General features: G+C 36.2%; 1 long non-coding RNA gene across 3 annotated transcripts; it reads left to right on the top strand.

The window, feature by feature from the left end:
• Positions 1-5,388: 5,388 nt before the first annotated feature.
• LOC143537171 (uncharacterized) lies at positions 5,389-8,827 on the top strand. 3 transcript variants are annotated; one of them, XR_013135999.1, is made up of 4 exons: positions 5,389-5,506; positions 5,684-5,727; positions 6,961-8,236; positions 8,328-8,827. It is a non-coding gene; the product is annotated as an uncharacterized LOC143537171 (long non-coding RNA). The 3 variants fall into 3 exon arrangements; XR_013135997.1 differs by having other exon boundaries at positions 6,961-8,827; XR_013135998.1 differs by having other exon boundaries at positions 5,407-5,506; positions 5,706-5,727; positions 6,961-8,827.
• The last annotated feature ends 2,811 nt before the right edge of the window (positions 8,828-11,638 follow it).

Genomic DNA, 11,638 nt, shown 5'->3' with positions numbered 1-11,638 from the left:
TTCTCATTTAACCCATCTCAATTAATCCAAGTCCATGATCCGCTCCTTACCCGATATTAATTAATTACGCGAAATCACTAAACATAACTTCCTTTATTCAACATTATAAATTTTAGGATGTTACAATTTCAATATGAATGGTTGGGTGAAGACAGTACCGGAGCTTCATAACATGCTCAAGACGGCTAAGATGAACATTCCTTCTATGACCAATCAAGTTCTGATGATTCGATCTGCTGGTGTCAAGAAGCCAAAACCAAAGAATCGGGGTTTTAAGGGAAAAGACAAGAAGAAAGTTACTGTTGCTGCCCATGTTGCCACCAACACTAACAAGGTGGTTGCAAAGAAAAAGTCGCCGCCCTTTGAGGAGCGCAAGTGCTTCAAATGCAACCAAATGGGGCACTGGATGAGAAACTGCCCCGAGCACCTTGCTGAGATCAGAAAGAAGAGAGCCAATGGTGAAGGCTTTTCTGGAGGTATTTCCATATACGTTATTACACTTTTCACTGTCTCTAGCAACACATGGGTATTTGATACCGGATGTGGTTACCACATCGTTAATGTCTTGCAGGAGCCTGAGAAGTAGTGGAAACTGAATAAAGGCAGCATGGAACTCATCGTTGGAGATGGGAAGAGAGTACCAGTTCTGGCAACTGGAGTATTTCATTTTACTTGTCCATCTGGCCTAGTTTTTCCTTTAAATAATTGTTTGTATGCTCCTGGCTTGACCAGAAACATCATTTCAGTTTCGTTGTTATTTGAACAAGGATTTAAGTATGTTCTTAATGGCATGGCTATTTCTGCTTACTTAAATGATATCTTTTATTTTGAGGCTAAACCTTGAAATGGTATTTATGAGATTGATGTTCAACCTGACAATAACGTATATCATCTTTCAAAACGTATCAAGACTAGTGTCAACGATATTTTTTTATGGCATTGCCGACTTGGCTACATAAGCAAGGCAAGAGTTAAAAGACTCCAATCCGAAGGTATTCTTGAATACACAGGACCAGACTCTTTTAACACTTGTGAATCTTGCTTAGCTGGCAAACTCGCCAAAGACTCCTTCACTAATAAAAGTGAACGAGCAAGTGATCTATTAGAACTCATACATACTGATGTATGTGGACCTTTTAGAACCATGACTAGAAACCATGAAAGATACTTCGTTTCTTTTATCGACGATTATAGTCGATACGCTTATGTGTATCTTATGAAACACAAGCACGAAACTTTTGAAAAGTTCAAAGAGTTTCAAAGCGAAGTGGAAAACCAACTTGACAAAACCATTAAGATACTTCGATCAGATCGAGGTGGAGAGTATCTCAGCACAGAGTTCATCACTCATCTAAAAGAGCATGGAATTGTTTCACAGCTCACTCCACCTGGCACACCCCAACTTAATGGCGTGAGCGAGAGGAGAAATCGAACTTTGCTAAACATGGTTCGATCGATGATGTGTAGAACCAACTTGCCTCACTCCTTTTGGGGTTACGCCCTTATGACCGCCGCCCGCATTGTCAATCTAGCTCCAACTAAGAAGATAGACAAGACTCCATATGAGATATGGCATAAGGGAAAGAAACCCAAGTTGTCTCTTAGAGTATGGGGATGTGATGCTTATATCACAAGTGAGTCTGATGAAAAACTTGATCCCCGCGGCGAAAAGGTTGTTTTCGTCGGATACTATTACAAGAGCGGTTATTACTTCTTTCATCCTGATACAAATACGATTTCTGTCAGGAGGAAAGTCTACTTCCTTGATGAAGAATTTCTTAGTCAAGGAACTAGAAGTAATATTGTCGATCTTGAAGAAATTCAAGAACCACAATCAACCGATGAGGTAGTTGGAGAGTCTGATCAACAGGTTGTTGTTGCTGATACATCAGACGTGAACACAAGCGTTCGCAGAAGTAGTAGGACTCCCGTACCAAATTCTAGATACTTATGTCATCTAGATGGTGCAGAAGTCTTATTAGTAGCCGAGTCTGGGGACGAGCCTACTAACTACAAGTCTGCTATCTTGGATCCGGAATCCAAGAAATGGCAAGATGCCATGAATGCTGAGATGCAGTCCATGCATGATAACCAAGTTTGGAACTTGGTTGAGCTACCCCCCGATTGTCGGGCAGTAGGGAGCAAATGGATTTTCAAGAAGAAAACCGACATGCATGGAAATGTGCAAGCCTACAAAGCACGGCTAGTCGTGAAAGGTTTCACTCAAACTCAAGGTGTTGACTATGATGAAACTTTTTCGCCCGTTTCTATGACCAAGTCGATTAGGATATTGCTTGCCATTGCTGCATACTATGATTATGAGATATGGCAAATGGATGTCAAAACCGCTTTCCTAAATGGACATCTTTCTGAAGATGTCTATATGGTTCAACCCGAAGGTTTTTCGATCCAAAATATCCTAATAAGGTTTGCAAATTGAACAAGTCCATTTATGGGCTTAAGCAGGCATCTCGAAGCTGGAATCTTCACTTTGACGAGAAAATCAAAGAGTTTGGTTTTGTCAAGAATGAAGATGAACCTTGTGTTTACAGAAAGGCTAGTGGGAGCACTATATCATTCCTCATCTTGTATGTGGATGACATATTGATCATTGGAAACAACATTCCTATGCTTAAGGAAGTTAAGCAATTGTTAGAATCTTGTTTTGCAATGAAAGATCTTGGAGAAGCCGCATATATTCTGGCAATTAAGATCTATAGAGATAGATCTAAGCGGATTCTAGGGCTTTGTCAAAGTACCTACATAGACAAAGTGATGGCACGCTTCTCAATGGAAAACTCCAAGAAAGGAGTTGTTCCAATGACTAAGTGAACCGTGTTGAGCAAATCGCAATCTCCGGCAACGGACATTGAATCTAAGCGTATGCAAGCAATTCCATATGCTTCCGCGGTTGGCTCTATCATGTATGCTATGTTATGTACCAGACCTGACGTGTCGTATGCCTTGAGCATAACCAGCCGTTTTCAACAGAGTCCTGGCATTGCCCATTGGACTGCTATGAAGAACATTCTAAGGTACTTGAATAGGACCAAATACATGTTCTTGGTGTTTGGGGGAGTGGAAGAGGAGCTCACTGTAAAGTGTTACACTGATGCTAGCTTCCAGACTGACCGAGATGATTCTCGCTCAAAGTCGGGTTTCGTCTTCACTCTCAATGGAGGAGCTATTTATTGGAAGAGCTCCAAGCAGAGTGTCGTGGCTGATTCTACCACCGAATCCGAATATATAGCTGCATCTGATGCTGCTAAGGAAGCTGCTTGGATGAAGAAGTTCATCACCAATCTCGATGTGGTTCCGAGTATTCACAAACCAATCGAGATATTCTGTGATAACACAGGTGCTCAAGCCAAAGAGCCAAGGTCTCATCACAGAACCAAGCACATTTTAAGGAAGTTCCATCTTATTCGGGAAATATTGGAACGAGGTGACATCGTGATAAGCAAAGTAGACACAGATCAAAATCTAGCCGACCCGTTCACTAAGCCGATGACTCAAGACAAGCATGATCAGCATAGAGATGCTATCGGGCTTAGACTTGCTAGTGATTTATTTTGATTTAGTATTTGGATGTATGAACTTTTAATCAGTTGTACTTTTTTGTTCACTTTTTATTTAATGGTTAAATGAAAACGTTGAATAATACAACTGTGTTCATTTTAATACGTTTAATCCGTGAATATTGTATTCTAAATTATCCGTAGTCGGTCAGACTCGTGGGAGCGATTCTGAATTAAGACTATTCTGACTTTGGACTCAAGCAGTTGACTTCCAAACTCACAGACCTCATTATGAATGACGTTGGATGTAACTCGCATCAAATCATCTTCATGGATCTTGATCACAAGATGTTTTGATAATAGTATGCTCATTTAGTATCCTTAGACCTGAGATACATATTAGAACTTTCGTTTACCGAGGAATATTCTTTGATCATGTCAACCGCTGTTGCGTAACTGCCAGCCATAAAGGCATTGGTTGGGAATATTCTGGAGTTCAGTGGGAGTTGTATGTAGTCAAGATGGGATTCTGTACTCTTACATTTAAATGTAACAGTTAGACATATTGGCGCCCTCGTTGATTCAAACTGGTAAAGTGTGAGGCCTCACCCAAACTAACTGTGTGTTTGATTGGACAAATTTGACTCTATATCGAGAACTAAAATAATTGAACACTGTATGAGATTGATTTGATCCATGTCTCATTGTTCAATTGATGTCTTATACAGAAAGGATAGATGACAACGATTACTATAAATTCATTGTCTTGCAATAAGGTATTCCAAGATACTTTGGTTATGGATTTAAAATGTCATATTCGGTTGGGGACAGCTATGTGTAGCTAGAACGCCTCTGGCTGTCAGCGTTGTGATACTTGACCCAAATACGTCCAAGTGGGAGACTGTTGGATTTTATGGGCGTTTCGGGTCAAGTCAACGTGACCGACCCGAACGTGATCCGGACAGAGTTACACCGGGGGTAACGAGACCCAGGCCTACTTAAATGTTAATTAGGCCCGACAAAATTAATTGGATGGACAGATTTATGGACTATACTTTGTTTGGTTATTTGGGCTCAAGCCCAAGTTGGTTAATTGTTAAAAACCTAAGTAATTTACCTATAAATACATATTCATTATCTATTTATGGTAACCTTATCAATTACAAAAAACCCTAGCTGCCCGTTATCTTTCCGGTGCCGAATTCCGGCCAGCCGCTTTTCCGGCGAGGCCATTCCGGCCACTGCACAGCCACCACTACTTAAAACAGTCCTTCTCCAGCCATCACAAGCATCACCGCTGCTTATTACAAGTCCGGTGCTATCATATTCTTGTGTCACGTTTTTCCAGCGAGGTCCTTCTTCTCCGGCGAGTTCGTTTTTCCGGCGAGATCCATCTTGGCCGCCGCTACTTCCGTTCATCACACAACATCACCGCCGCCTATTGTGAAGGTCCTGCGCTGCTATACATTGGTGATACTGGGCTGTTGCTGCTGTTCCGATTTACCGCCGTCGTCCTCCGCCGCCTTACTGCCGCCGGAGTTGCTGTGGGGTACTCTAGTGTCCAGATCTGGCATTTCTCGTTAACCTTCGGTGTGTCTTCCCGGTTCTTGTTAACCGAGGTATATCGACATACCCATCTATGGTTGATTTTACTTATGTTTAATCGAGCTCGTATATTGTTGTAATCGGATCCGGGTTCGGGTTTCGGTTTACGGTTCGTTTAAATCTTTAACTTTCCGCTGCCTTTTTATAACTCGTCCATATCTTTGTTTATTAATATGGATTAATAACTAGTCAAAACGATATATTAACTAAAACGGGTTTAAAAAGTTTATCCGTTTTCGTCTCGAACCACCGTTGAAACCCAACAGTCTCGTCCTCACACACATCTCTCTCTTTTCCTCACTGATTTCTTGGTTTTCCGGCATTAACCAACCCAAAACAGCTGAGAAGATCACTTTCCAAGGTCTGACACTCCCATCACTCAGGTAACCAAATGAAAGAGCCTGCCAACTTTATTGATCATAATATATATTTGAAATTGTTATGAAATTTAAACTGAGGTTTGTAGAATTAAAATAGAAATCAATTAATCATAACTCTACAAACACACTCACATATTTGTTCTCACTCTCTTTCTAACAGTTTTTGTTTGATTTCTTCAGTTACTGAATATATAAATACTAGGAGAAGCTCTCAGCTCTTTGAGGTATGCACAATATATATATAGCTGAAACTTATTGTTTGTTATTGCTGTTTGTTGATCTAGTAAACAAAAACTATATGAATAACATCAGAAATTGTTGTTAACAAGAAAAGCATATGAATTGGAATTAGCTTAGCTAGGTTGTCGTTTGAAATAATTAATTCAATATTTTCTTCAAACATTTGGTCCTTCAGTTAGATTATACCGTACATAAAGTTCCATTAAGAATGAAAAAGTGATTACATAAGCAACCTCGTTCACTTTGAGCCAAAAAGTGTTTTTAATTTTTATGGATCGATAACGAGGTTTTATCACCGTTTAATGAATTACCTAAAATTACCTAATTTATCAGCATGTGAAATTGTGAGATTACACACATATTATAGGATAACTTTACAAATCAAAGTGAAATCGAAGACAATTGTCGTCGCTATATACCCAGTTTGTCGTCGATATAAGTTTCTTCGCAGCTTTTTTGTCACAATAGTTAATAATAGTCGTCGATACAAATACGGCTATATCGACGAACTGTCATCGATATAACCTACTTTAAAAATAATCATATTAATTACCTTATACTGAGGAATTTTCATCGGTATAGGGTATTTTCTTAAAAAAATTGTTTTCTTATATCGACGAAAAGTTGTAGATATAGATTATTTTAAAAAAAAAACAAAAACCGTTTTTTATAAATAGTCTATTTCGACTAAACGTCCGATATAGGAGTAGCCAAATGTTTAATTTTTTTTATATTTTAAAATTTTTAGTTTTTCAACAAAACACTACAAAATAACATGGAAAATGTTTCTAATACATGTCAAATACAATTACAATATGTATTAAAATATCACTTCTAATACATGCGACATCCTAAATCACTATCAGTCTATAATCTTATACAAAACATAAACGATAATCGCCGGTGTTGAGTTTCTACCATCCACCTATAAGATAAACAAACAAAATTAAATAAACTTCTATTATATTTACATATGCATTTTTTTTAAATGTTCATAGATACCTAATCACTTTCATCATGTTCCTCATTTTGTTTTTTTTATTAACCTTAAATGTTACACCCCTAATCTATTTTACACAAATGCTACAAGTCTTTGCCTATGTTTGCACATGCATGAGACCCCCTTCAGAGCGTAACATACAAGTCTTTGCCTATGTTTGCCTACAAGTCTTTGCTATTATATAGTCCAATTGTAACATACATTTTTTAATGAGCAGATGATCAACTTTAAAACCACCAAGTCAGTCTAATGGCAGATGAAAATCCAACTATAACATACGGTGATAATCAGGGTCAAGCCTTAAGTGATCAACTATTAGGTTCAAAGCGAACCACATGGCAAAAACAATATGAGAACAATGAACAGAATGACCAGGAGAATGTACAACTAAATATAGATATAAACGAAGATGAAAAGCACGAAAAGGGGAAACATGTTGGTGATCTGGTTCAAACCTCAAGTGATTTACTTCAGGTTCAAAGTGAACCAAATGAAACAACACAACATGAGAACATAGAACCAATTAAGGAAAATGTACAGCTAAATGTCGATGAAAACGAAAGTGTAAAGAGCAAAAAGGGAAAATATGTTGATAATTAGGGGTAAACTTCAAGGGATCAACCATTGCAGTTTTAAAGTGAATCTCATGCAACAACACAACATGAGAAAAAAAAACAAATTAGAAGAATTTACAACTAAATGTACATGAAAATGAATAATAGGTCGTGATAGTCGGTTATAATTATCTACTTATTATTACAAGTTACAAGCTTAGAAACCATCATGCTTGATAAAACCAACTTAGAGTTTTTCAATAAATTGATTGGCTCTATGAGTGTTGGCTTATTCTTGACGGTGATAATCCTTGTGACTGTCATATTTATACCTTGTGCATGCAAAATTAAAGATGAAGATTATTGGATACCAGGTTAGTCCAAATCTAGCTAATGATACACTAATGAGCAGTTTAATTTATATCCTAAGTTTTATATTATTTATGTTTTTGTATCTAGGTGTGGGGGCTTCCTTTATGGTGGTTGTGACGATAACTTTATTTATTGGCGGTTTAACCGACATTAAGTTTTAAGTTAAAAATACCAAATTATTCAACAAGTTGCAAATACACATGGCCGCGGCGTTTTATGCGTATTCGTTGTGTGGCCATGTAACTCTACTGATGCTTTACAAATCGACGCATGTACAAGATCAACACAACAATATAGTCTTTATTGTAAGTGTATTTTCATATAAATTTGTTCAACTTTTTTATTAGTTTTTACTTTTTAGCTAACTTTTTTTCTCTACGCTAGCTAACTTTTTTTTCTGTACGTCGGTTAACTTATTTCTTATATTTATACGTTTTAAACAGGATCGTCGTGAGCACTCTATTGTATGGCAGAGTTGTTTGTTTGAGCTCCTCAATGTTCGGAGATAACGTGAAAACAAACCTACCACTAAGATCAGGATGGTCCTACCTTGTTATCTTTAGCATGGTAAGTGACTGGATTTTGATAAAAGATTTTTGTTTGATTTATATCAAAATTTTCTTGTCACACATGTTTATCGTTATTTATATTCTTGCAGGTAGTTGAGAATACCATTCGACATCCTTTCGTCATGATAAGATCTTAATTTATAGCGATTTATCCTAAAATTTGTTATTCCTTAACCAGTTACACATATTTGATGAATATGACAATGGTGGTAACATACCTTGATAAGTTGATTACCATTAAGCCCAAGATGTTGCAAATCGTCAAAACCATCTACGATTGTTCAGTTTTATTATCAAAATTGCGTTTGTAGCGGTGACAATAATCCCACCCATGCTCACAAACTAGACATCACCTCTCAAAAAGTAGTTATCAACTTGAATACCTTTATGTTCTGAAGTTGTTACTCTTTTGTTAACAATTTATATATGCTTTGAATACAATGAGAATGGAATAAATCTAATCATTCTTTATTATGTTTATTTTTATTTGTTTATTTTCGTTTTAATAAATGTAAATAAGGGTGTTCTCAATAAATCCGTGTCCAATTCCAAATACAAATTATCCGAAAATTCGGATATCTGATATCCAAGAATATTTGAATTTTCGAGTTCGAATTCAATTGTAATTTTTAAAATTTTTGTATATTTTGAATATCCAATATCTGTAATAAATGCATAAGCAGTTGTTTCTTCCACATATTTAAAATTTTTATAGAGTTAATAGCCATTTTTGTCCCTGTGGTTTGCTGCTTTCGCCACTTCAGTCCAAAGTTTGAAATTTTGTCAATTTAGTCCTTATAGTTTTAAACATTAGCCAATTACGTCCCCCTGTCTAACGGCGTCCAACTATGCCGTTAGTTTTAGGGGTATTTTTGTCTTTCTCCTGTTTATTTTTAGTTAATGGTCAGTTTCGTCCCTGTGGTTTGATACTTTTGCTACTTCAGTCCAAAGTTTGAAATTTGTCAATTTTATGTTTAATTTAATCAGTTTTTATTTTATTTTATTTATTTATTTATTTTTTTTTTGCTACTTCAGTCCATGATGGAATTCATTGGTAAAGTGGTCAAGGTAATTCCATAAAACCGAACTATACCGAAAAAACTAAAATCGTTTCTTTGATTAATGCATAATAGTTAGGGTTTAGAGATTAACATATCGTAGTAAACATTTGGGTCGACCATTCATCTTCGACCTTTGTTTCTTCCACATTTCCGGTAACTGATTCGACCTTCATCAGTTTATCTCGTCGGTAGTTAATGGCGGTTTTAGTTCGACCTTCATCTCACAGGTAATTAATGGTGGTACTTGTTCGACCTTTGTCTTCCAGTAATACTAGTAACTATCTTCATCAGTGACCATTTCTTCAATTCCACCCATGTAATCGATTGCTAGCTTTGGATTTATTACATATTTGATGATTATTTGTTATAATTCTTGGTTAAGTTGTATTAAAATAAAAAATGATCTAGTCCATTGATTTTGGACATGAAAAATTGAGATTAATTAATGGGGAAATCAAGTGTGAAATAACGGTAAGGGTATAAAAAAATCAAACATTTGTTACTTTCTCTCTCAAGTTGAAAATGCACATGTTAGTTATTCTACCATTTTAAAACGTTCATAACTTTTTATACGACATTTTTATATTAAAAGCATCATAATAATAAGCATTGTTAATCTTTAATTTTGAGTGTCATATGTATAAAAAATATTGGGTTTTTTTATGAATTGTGTTATATAATTGTGTTTTTTCCATTGTCTTATTATAGTGTTTTTGTCATAGTGTTTCCATTGTGTTTTTCCAGTGACCTTTACCGGTGACTTCTAGCGACTTTTGTGAAAAATGTTTTCCGGTGAGTTCTAGCGACTTTTATGGCAAATGTTTTCCGGTGACTTTTCCGACGAGGTGGTGACGGATGTGGTTGTGTGTGTGTGGGGGGGGGGGGGGAGTTAGTTGTAGGAGGTGAGTGAAGATTTAAGAAAAAAATAGTGAAGCAAAATACCCTTCATCTCAGCCTTTCTAGAAAAAACAAACTTTTATTTGAACTCAACCCTCATAATTCTTGCTTTGTTAGATTTTGATTTGTTCTTTTGTATAACATCGGAGATTCTGTTGAACACCTTGTTTGTTATTGACTTGTGATAATTTTGTATCTTGTTAATTACAGAATTGTTACTTATCCTAACAGATATCGTTTCACCATCCGAGCGAATGTCTGAAAATTTAAATATCCAAAATTTTGGATTATTCAAATATTAAAATTCACTATCCAAAATATTTGGATATATGAAACTTTGAATATCTTACTTTGAACGCCCGTAAATATAAGAATTATTATGCAACTAGTGTTTTATCCGGCGCAACAGGTTGGTAAAACTCGAGCAGCGGTAAACACAAGCCTTGAGGCGGTAAGTCGAATCGAATTCGGTTGGTTTCGGTTACCTACGTTATTATACTGGAACTAAAGCCAAAAATGAAACAATTAGATTATAAAAATTGAGGTAGACCAATAGGATGGTGTCGGTAGATAAAATTCAAGCGTTGGTAAAACTCGATTATTGTCGATCCCGGACATTAAGACGGCGAGTCTACACGAAGTCAGTCGGTTTTTGTCACGTTCATTACGGTACCATGATTAAAACAAAACAAAATTAATTTGGCATTGGTCGGTTTTCGTTGGGTTCGTTATGTACCAAAATTAAAACGAAACAAAAAAGAAAAAGAAAAAGAAAACAAAAAATGACTTAAACCAAAATTTGACATATTCCAATAGCATTGTGTCACTTGGCCCAATCAAATCAATTGCGGCACCAAATTTTGTGTTTATACTATATAGATAATGAGTATAATCTCATTTCCACTCAAATACTCAAAGCCCATTTTCTCTATTAAACTGTGAATTGAATTAAAGCATTAAAATATGATTTCAATTACATATTTAAAACATTTTCCGTTGTGGGCAAGTTTGGGGGCGGCATAGCGGTCGGTTGGGCGTTGACTACAAACATTAAACCATTTATTACAGTTTGAAAATTTTCAAATCAACTCAAAAATATAGAAAATAAAAAAAAAATCGATAACCAAATTAAATGGTTTTACAGTTTAAAGCCTAGTCCTTAACACGGTTAGTAAAAACACAAAAGACAAATACATTTGAAAAATGAGAATGAATTATTCCAGCTACCCTTTGACCAATCACTTTCTTACCCTTTGACCAACTAAAATACCATCCTTAACATTTTTATATTTTTCGTTTGTCATATATCCACATCTCTCATCTCCATTCTCTCTCAGAAACCCCATCTCCCGGAAAACGGCAACTCCACAAGCAAAGCCAGCTACGATTTCCAACCCTTTCTATATGAATTGTTTCTACGTTTTGCAAACGTAGAGGGACAC

Source organism: Bidens hawaiensis, unplaced genomic scaffold (genome assembly GCF_021521415.1).
Source record: "Bidens hawaiensis isolate Kalapana, Puna unplaced genomic scaffold, B.hawaiensis_p1.1 tig00011150_1, whole genome shotgun sequence".
Taxonomy (NCBI): Eukaryota; Viridiplantae; Streptophyta; class Magnoliopsida; order Asterales; family Asteraceae; genus Bidens; species Bidens hawaiensis.
The sequence above is the reverse complement of the archived record's forward strand: the minus strand, read 5'-3'. Positions and strand labels throughout refer to the sequence as shown.